The sequence below is a fragment of the Benincasa hispida genome, chromosome 12, assembly GCF_027475165.1.
Source record: "Benincasa hispida cultivar pf3 chromosome 12, pf3_genome.v1.1, whole genome shotgun sequence".
NCBI classification, from domain to species: Eukaryota; Viridiplantae; Streptophyta; class Magnoliopsida; order Cucurbitales; family Cucurbitaceae; genus Benincasa; species Benincasa hispida.
In genome coordinates this window covers 28812034-28822295 of record NC_143489.1, presented here as the reverse complement: position 1 = coordinate 28822295, position 10262 = coordinate 28812034, and the positions used below count along the sequence as shown (strand labels likewise).

General features: G+C 26.0%; 1 long non-coding RNA gene across 1 annotated transcript; it reads right to left on the bottom strand.

Moving 5' to 3' along the window:
* Positions 1–3760: 3760 nt before the first annotated feature.
* Positions 3761–5597, bottom strand: LOC150031914 (uncharacterized). The gene is made up of 3 exons (XR_016525087.1): positions 5043–5597; positions 4349–4421; positions 3761–4083 (listed from the first exon to the last, which is right to left on the bottom strand). It is a non-coding gene; the product is annotated as an uncharacterized LOC150031914 (long non-coding RNA).
* Between the last annotated feature and the right edge of the window lie 4665 nt (positions 5598–10262).

The window sequence follows — 10262 nt, the reverse complement described above, 5'->3', positions numbered from 1 at the left end:
TAATAATTATTTCTTTCTTTACCACAATCATGACCTCGATCACAACCATGATCACGACCTCGATCACGATTATTAACATTCACAACATTCACTTTAGAGAATGGTGTTGTTCTTTGGTCAAGATTCGTGGTTCTTCATCAATAACTAATTATTTTGTTTGGCCACGAGAAGATGTGAAATTATTTCAGAATATTGTTTAAAATCTTTCTCTTGATATTGCTGCTGCATGAGCATATTCGAGACATGAAATGTAGAAAATGTCTTCCTCTAACATATCAGCATCGGTAATTTTTTTCTCCGCATAACAACAATTTTGAACTGATTGTAAATAACGTGGAATTGTAATCACTTATTGATTTAAAATCTTGTAGCCTCAAATGCATCCACTCACAATGGACTTTAGGAAGAATAACTGTCTTTTGATGCAATGCCTTTCTTTCAAAATTTTCCACAAGATACATGGATCTTTTATTGTAAGATATTCCATTTTTAATCATGACGAAGGAAAATCATAGCTTTTGCTTTGTCCTGACTGGATGTCGTATTTTCTTCTTTAATTGTTTCTAGCATCTAGGTGAACTGTGGCATCAAACACCCATGACAAATAATTATTGTCATTAATGTCAAGAGCTGCGAATTCTAATTTTGTAAGGTTTGTTATGGCAACACTATTATTAAATATTGTATATATATTAGGAATTTAATATGTACTAAATATAAAAAAACAACATTTAATTTATTAATTATAATAAATAAGAAAAAACAACGACCTACCTTCAGCGATAAAAGCAACATGAGTTCGTGTTGATAACGTGTTGTGAAATTGAGGAGTACAGGGAACACAGATATGGAGAAAATATAGTATAATAATATATTTATATAACAATAATAAATAAATATAATATAATATAAAACAAAATAACTAAAATCATAAAATAACTAAAATTATAAAATTAGATAATATGAATATTAATCGAATTTTGAAGTGGATTTCTCACCAATATGCATTATTTTGAGATTTACTAAATGCATGAATACCAAACATGAATTATTACAAGGCACATGGACAATATAAAAGTGACACGTGATTTTTAGGACACTAAGCCTTAGGCATCTAGTTTTTTATGATGTTTAGAATATTTTCTTAATTTTTTTTTGGATATTTCTAGTGTATTTTTAGTAGGTTGCACATTTATATAAAAATAGGTTTTTTTTTATTTTATTTTTAATATCATTCATTATGTAAATTTTAAAATAATGAAAGGATATTAGTTTGGATTGTTTAGCTTAGAAAAGAGGAAATCAATTAATGATTATATATTACAATTTAAAATTTTAAAAAACCATAAGGTTATATTGATTAGTTTTATAGTAATAATAGTTTTTTGTAAAAGTAAGAAAATTATTGATGTAGAATTTTAGTATTTAAATAAATTTTAAAAAATAAAAATGTTACCATAAGTCTCCACTCAATATGTTATTAATAAAGAAACTCAAATAAATTTTATGCTTAAAAGGGAATGAACAAAAGAGAAAAATTTAAACAATGTAATTAGGAATTATTTAGAGGTGTTTAAATAATTTAGATAAATTAAAATTCATAAAGTTTGACAATCAAAGAATAAAGGTTGAAAATTAAAAAATTATAAAAATAAACAAAACATTTATAAACCAAAATGAAAAAGTGTAATTGTAAAAATATAATAGTAGAACCAATAATTGTTAAATAAAAAATAAATTAATATTATAAAGTATCCAAATATTTCAAATTAGTTTTGTTTTTTGTATAAATAGTTATCTAATTTTTTTTATAATGATGGAAATGACATCCAAATTAGACGTATTTAAAGTTGAATGGGATGCAAAATTTTTTTAAAGAGTCTTGATCATCAATAGCATTTAATTTATTTCAAATCATTGTAAAAATAAATGGAATCAGACGTATTTAAAGTTGAATGGGATGCAAAAAATTTTTAAACCTTTTTAAGTTCCACATTTTTTATATTCTATAATTAAATATGATTAGAAAATTTATAATTTTAGAATAATTTATGTAGAGGTATCATTTTTCATATCTTTCACTTTTAACCTATGTGGATATATTAAAATTGCATTAATTATTTCCTACCAGCTTTTTAGGAAATTTATGTTACATTTTTATAGTTTATAATGTTCAATTATAAAAATATTTTTATAAATATTATAAATATGCGGTAGATAGATATACATGCTTAGTGTTCAAATGCCATGTGTCTTATGAATACACTCATAGTGTCAAAGTCATTCTACATTCTACTTCACAAAACTCCTATAAATAATGGTCATTTGTGGGTTTTGTAGGAGTATGAATTGGTGAGAACTTTGTGAGAAATTGAAAGAGAAAAAAAAATCAATTCATAATTTCAATTATATTTCAATTTTAGTTGTTTTATTATTTTATTTTATTTTCTTATATATCTAATATATTATATTATATTATATTTATATTATTGTATTATAATTTCTCAATATTTGTGTTCCCGTTGTGCCTCATTTTGCTCTTCAATTTTACAACACTTTATCAGTACGGGCTCCTATCAATTAAGAATATGGATATTATAAAGTGAAATAGATCTCACGATAATTCTCGCAATAGACTGATATTGATTATAAGAAAACATATTCTGAAATGGTTGATATACAATACCAGAGATATCCAATTTACCTGACTGTGTATGAAAAGTTTAATATACATCTTATGAATGCAATCATACCACATCTATATGAATCTCTTAATAATGATATTTATTTATGAAAATTCCTGAAGGATTATAGGTACCATAATCTTGTAATTCAAATATTAAAGAATCATATATATACCATAGAGATTTTTATAAAATATTCCTGACGAATGTGATATAATCATCTTATTCAATATTTATTGGTATGATGGTACAAAAATAACCTTATTTGTCCATATCCTTTTACAAAGAAATCACAACCTGAGATTTACTATATGTTGATGATTAAGCAGAAACTCCTGAAGAGATTTCAAAGACAATAGAGTTTCTTAAGAAAGAAATTGAGATGATAAATTTTGCCTTAGCTTGCAAATAAAGCATAGAGCAAATATAATTACATCAGTTTATACATAAAAGATCTTTTGTCGATTATATACATCATTGAATACTCCTATGGTGGTTCATTCACTCGATGTGAAAAGGATATATCATCTTATATCAGAAAGATGATGAAGATACGTTCTGAAGAACCATAAATTTTGAGAAATAAGTGCACTTATATAGCTTTATTCGTTTATGCATTGTACGTTGTAGTATTTTTCAATAATTTTGCTATATATATAATATTTTCACCACTACAAGAATTTTGAGCTTTAATGTCCGTTTTAAACCGACATTAAAGGGTTTTAATTAACTGACATTAAAGGGCTTTAATAGGATTGTCTTTAATGTCAGTTGCAACTGAAGCCCAAGAATCAATTGAAACCCTTTAAACCGACATTGAAGCCCATAATCTATGTCCGTTTTATCAATTATTGTCCGTTTTTTTTAAATTCCGTTGTCGAATCCATTTTTTGGTCAAAAAGTTAAAAACGACATTATATGTCTCGTGTTGGGTCAAGAAATGTTCTTCATTGTTTTTTTTATTAAAAAGTATAAAAAAAATTGCATGGCAAGCCATCAAAATTTGTCGTCCACCTATGAATTTATCCACAAACAAGAATTAATATTTCCAATCCATTATATATACTCATCAAGTATGAAATAAACACACTAATCACCAACATTTGTATAACAATAAACTTTCATAGAATACTTACACCAAGCCATCATTTCTCTCATTCATAAATATCAATTAGTACTAATTCCATGAATACTTAACACCAAATACCCCATAAACACAAAAATATTATACATAAATCTTCCAATAAACAGATCATGGTTAGATAAATTTGCATTCATTGTAAGCTAGCATTTACATTCTATTGAGACAAAAAACAAGGATTACGTCCTTACACAAATCGACCAACAAAACTTGCCCATTGAGTTTCTCTCCTTAGGTATATGCATTTTTTGTATTGAACTACAACGAGAAAAAAAATAAATTTAACATATATGTTTACATTCATTTATTAAATTAAAGTTAGTATATAAGAAATAGATAATTTACGCACGAGGCTAGTAATGGGAGTAGTAGGATTATGCACTATTTCGTGTATATACTTTTGCACATAGTACCCGCATCCTACAGAATCTAATTGATGGGGGTACTGCATATAAAGAAGTTGAAAACAATTATTCTTATGTTCGAATGAACATAAATTGTTAAAAAATGAATGCAAATTTACCTTTACAGGTTTTCATTTTGGAGAAGACCGATGGTGTTGGAGATCGTGCTTGGCTTGCCATGTTTTTAATCCACTAAATAGTTTGAAAACATTAGTTAAACATAAATACTTCAATTAAGAGCTAAGAAAGTTCAATTACACTTGCATATTTATAACTCCATGAAAATCCTCTTGAACCTTACTTCGAATAGAGTCCAAAATATAAACACAGTTTTCTTGTAGATGGATTACAATCAATATCTAATGATATAATTATAATAAATAATAATTTTGAAATATTAGTATGCGTACAATGTAAATTAAAATGTGTCTTTTGATTGCTTAACTAACCATCAATCAATTACACTTTAATCCAAACAAGAAAAACAAAAGCATCAATTAAAATTTTCCCATGAAAGATACAAGGGGTCCATTTACTTCATCCTTTAGTGGCACAAATCTGATCCATGGGAAGAGGAAACAGAGGAAACCAAACGTATAGCAAAGTGCAAGCATGCGGATTTATTGGTTTAACTTCAACATGGCAAATCTAATATTATTGCATCCCACACAAACAATCAGCATATGCAAAATTAACATCTACAACGCATGCATATAAAAAATTGTGCTTAACTATACTTGTCCCAGCCCTAGCAGATAAAGTAAATAAACAACCAACCATGAGGCATTCGATTTGAGATATCAATTTTCTTACCAAATTTGGTGCCGCCTAGCCAACCAGAGCAGAAAGAATGGTCATCACCTTAAAAACAGCAAAACTACTAAGTTAGAGGCACTAACATAGACTGGAAAAGTAGTGTCGGCAGATTGAAGATTGGAACCCGGCGAGCACAGGATCTTGCGAACAGAGTTGAGATGGCAGATCTGACAAAAATACAATGCTGACGACCGGATTGTAAGACCCACGAGTAGATCGGACAAATAGACGACCAGATCGAAAAAACCCACAACTAAATCTATAGATCCATGCCGGCGACCCACCTCCATGACCAGAATAAGTTGGACGAATGGCGAGCTGACCCACCGGAAGAACAATGCCCACACGATGACGAAAACCAAACGGAGAACACCCATACGACGACGAAAAACAACCGGAGAACACCCACGACGAAGACCCACTACTTGAAGAAGCCGATGAAGACGGAGATCCAAGCAACACCGGTGACGACGACGATCGAAAGTGATTCACACGGTCAAGCTAAGGAGAATAGAGGGTTTGGTAAGAGAAGTAATAGGAGGGAGAAGATTTGATATGAAATGAAGAAGATATTTTTTAATAAAGTTTTAGAAAAATAAAAATAAATGAAAGGCCTTTAATGTTGGTTTTAAACCGACATTGTAGCCCTTCTTCAATGTCAAAACCGACATTAAAGATCCACCTTTTATTTTTTAAAAACCCGACATTATACATCCGATTTCACTTTTTTCAACCAACATTAAAACCCAAAATTTTTGTAGTGCACAAAAGGAGAATGTTGGAGTAGAGTTAAACATATGGTATGTTTTATTTGAGAATTAATTTATACCGGTTTATTTTATTCTAATAAATCTAATTATGATCTAGTTTGATTGTGAAGATGAGTAAGATTAATGACTAATCACATTCATGGACCATGCGGTTTATCTTTTAGTAAAAATCTTCCAACGATATTTTATAGCATGTATAGCCCAAATCAAAGGAGGATATATTCAAGGAGATAGAATAAAACACATTTCACCAAAGCTCTTCTATACTCTTATGATCTTGAAGAAAATGACGACATCACTATACAACAAATTTGTGAAGGATAATCTGGTAGACTTATTTACAAAATCATTATCAACACAACCTTTGAAAAATTAGTGCACAATATTGGAATACGGCGACTCAGAGATCTTAAGTGATATTTCTATGAGGAGGAGCAAACATATTGTATTCCTTTAAGAGTATGAATTATATGAAATATGTATTCTTTTCCCTTCTCTATGATTTTTTTCCCATTGAGTTTTTTTCCTAGTAAGATTTTAATGATGCATATTTCATATATATGATGGGCATTTAAGGGAGAGTATTATAAATATTATAAATAGGTGGTAGATAGATGCTCATACTTAGTATCCAAATGTAATGTGTCTTATGAATAAATATCATTAGTGGTCATTTGTGGGTTTTGTTTGAGTATAGATGGGTGAAAACTTTGTGAGAAATTGAAAAAGAGAAAAGAATTCATTTCATATTTCAATTATATTTCAATTTTAATTGTTTTATTTTATTTGGTTATATATTTAATATATTATATTTATTATATTATATTATAACTTCTCAATATTTGTGTTTTCGTTGTGCTTCGTTTTACTCCTCAATTTTATAACAAATATAAAGATTATATATATATATATACACAATATTGAAGGATTTGTTTTTAAAGGGTTATTTTTGTTTATCATTAACTTTTTTAAATACTTTCTTTTAGAAAATCAAACTAACTTTGTGATCTAATAAACTTTTCAAGCTTGATAAAGATGTAATTAGTTTTTCTTTTTTGAGAAATATGTAATCACTTTAGTTACTTGATTTCACGCTATAACCAAATAAAATTTACTTTACAGATCTTGTTGCAATATTCCAACTTTTTAATTTTTATTCCAACTTTTTTTATTTATAATAATTTATTTAATAGATTCATATGCAATTGATAATTGATAAAAAAAAAGAACTATGAGGCATAGGGACGTTGCATAGTTTTTTTTTTTTTTTTTTTCTCAACAAAAGTAATACAAGCTTGTAATTGATTGATAAAACTTTTATTTTTTCTAACAAACATTTTTAATGCACTAATTTTAAAAGAACAATAAAAAGAGAAAATGATAATTGAAAAAAAGAAAAGAAAAGGACCTTAGCTATACACAGTCGTTATAAATTTGCTCGCTTGCTAGATAAATACTAATATTCAACTTGATCGAAGTAGAGTTGTAAAATAAAGGTAACAAAAGCCTAAATTTCATTTAAAAAAAAAAAAAAAAAAAAAAAAAAAAAAAAGCTTAGAATCCAAGACCTTAATTTAACACATGCGTCTCTTGCAACTTCAATATCAATTTCAATATAATACTAACACCTTGAGATGTCCAAAAATTGAAAAGGCTTTGAGAATGATGAATTGAGAGAACAAAAATTGGGAAAAGAATGAAACTCCATGTGTTGGTAAAAAAATATTGAAGAAAACTCTATTTTTATAATAGTTGGAGGTGAGAGTTATAAAAACTCTTTAGATTCTAAAACTTTTAGAAGACGTTCGGGTCAAGGAGTTGGTTATTATAATCATAGGTTATTATAATTGGGCTACAGTAGTTTGTGTTTGAGGTGTAAATTATTTTTTGTAAGAAAATAGCAAACACTCAAGTAAAGAATAAAATAACGATGAATGTAAAATAGTAAAAACTGTAGCAAATAGTAAATACAGTAATAAATTAGAGTTTTTAAATAGTGTTGACTGTAACTAATTGAGTAATACAAGATAGTATTTTACTGTAGTAGTAATTATAGTCTTAAGATAGTTCTGGTCCCAAATACACTCTTAATATTAATATTAATAGTAGTTAAAGTAAAAATTAAATGATTTTGAGTGCAAAGAAACGACTTTTTACATTCCAACATTACAATATTAATTATATTTATTATTGATAATTATTAATTAATTATATTTAATTGATAATATCATCTTGCGAAAATGAGTATAATAAAGAAGGGATAAAAGTATCCCAAATTTTTTTCTACATTGTCATATTTTAATATATTAAAGATTATAAATTTGTTGGGTGTTTTATTGTGTATGTTTCTTGAATTTGTTTTTATTAGTAGCATTAGAAAAATGAGATTAACTCAATTCAATTTCAGGTGTGTTAATTTTTCAAATATTTAATTTTTAAAATAAGTCATTTTAAAAAAAAAATTATTGACAACCACTCAAATTAAGTTTTGAAATACTATTAAAATATATTTTAAACCGTTTTTATCAAAAGAATTTAAATAAAAATGATTCTTTTGAAAAACACTTTTGGCCCTTTTTATTAATAGGATAAATTTGAATTTAAATTTTTTATGTGCAGGAAAATACGAACAAAAATAAATGAAAATATGTGCAAGTAAAGATTTGAATCTCTATTTTTTTTTTTTTTTAATTGATGATATTATTACATGACTAGGGTCAAATTGACATGAAGAACAAAGAATTGATTGTGTTTGAGCAGTATTTTAAATTATTCTTAAATAAATAATATATTACAATTATTTCTTAACATGTATAATATATTAGAGTTGTTTAAAACAAAGTAATTGCTATACTTAATTTATAAACATACATTCTACTAAAATAATTCACAATAATTGAATGAAAGTATATAGAGTCAAAAATAATTATGAACTTATTATAATGTCAAGGACTTATAGCTGGAGGTTTGACAATAGGTTCGTTCTTTTCAACATCCACAAAAGTTGAGAAAGGGAATTTGGGGATTGCAAATAAAATATTTAAGCAAAACAAAAATTTGAAAAAAGAAATTATTCAACAAAACAAAGTTACATTTCATGATTCAAGAATCTTATGTTTGGTAGTAAATTTAAAAATATGCTTAAATAATTATTTTAAATGTATTTTATATTATATTTATAAATTATAAAATTAGTTGTCCACTAAATATTAGGTTGATTATAAATTATTATTAATTAATTTAATTATGAACATATTTTCTATGTAAAAAAATTGTTTTTTATTTTATAATATTATATAATTTACTATACATTACATAATATTTAATTTAATTAAGAATATTAGTTAAATTTATTACATGACATATTATATTTCAATTTGTTTCTATTCTTATTTAATATAACTTGTATTTTAAAATTTAGAATTCAAAATTTAGATATACTAAAAACATAAAATGTTGTTCCGGAATTTGAATGGATTGAATTATAGAATTCAAAAATATTTTTAAAAACATAATCTAAATCGTTGTTAAACACATATTTTATGAACTTAGTGAAATTGAAACATAAAACAAAATTCAGATTATCAACTAATAGATCTTATAATCTTTTAGTGATACAAAACAGTTTTGTAGGATGGAATCATCATTAATCATATTATAATTTTATTTAGTAAGTTCCATTCCCACATCACGTTTTAAAAAAAGTCTACACTTATGTGACTAAAAATGAGCAAAATTATTATGAAAAGACACTTTAAATAGTATTTGAAAATACTGTTGAAATAATTAGGGGACAACTTAATGAATCATCATACACTTTGATCGTTGCCCACACTACAATTAATTTCCTTAAAAATCATTCTTCATAAAATATTGAAAGATGATAATAGAGCTTTGATAAATGTTTTTGATGTTCTAAATGAACATACAAAATTAAATTACAATCATTATAAAAAGAATATGATTTAGAAAATGAATAAAGTGTAATTCAATTTATGCAAGGTTTATTATCTTTTCATTGTCTTCAAATATAGAAAAATAAATCAAAATATTTTAAATATAGCAAAGTATTATTATTATGTCTATTAATATCTACTATTGATAGACTATAACATTTTGCTATATTTTAAAATATTTTCAGTGATTTTTCATCTAAAATAATTTTCTATTTATCTTTTAATAGTATGCATAAAATTTGTTAGTTTATGTTGGCCTTTTAATTTTTTTGTTTCAAATTAATTGGTTTTAATAAATATTTTGATGATGAAAAATATGATTTTGTTTACAGGCAATTTTTAATGCTTTGAAATAGTGAAGCAACGATTCTAATGTATTTTGGACGGCCGAAACAACTTGAAATGGGTATATGTTTTGACAATAGAGGAACTAAAGTAGGGTAGTTATTGTAATTATATTATCAAATTTTTAACTGTAAAAATTGAGCCGT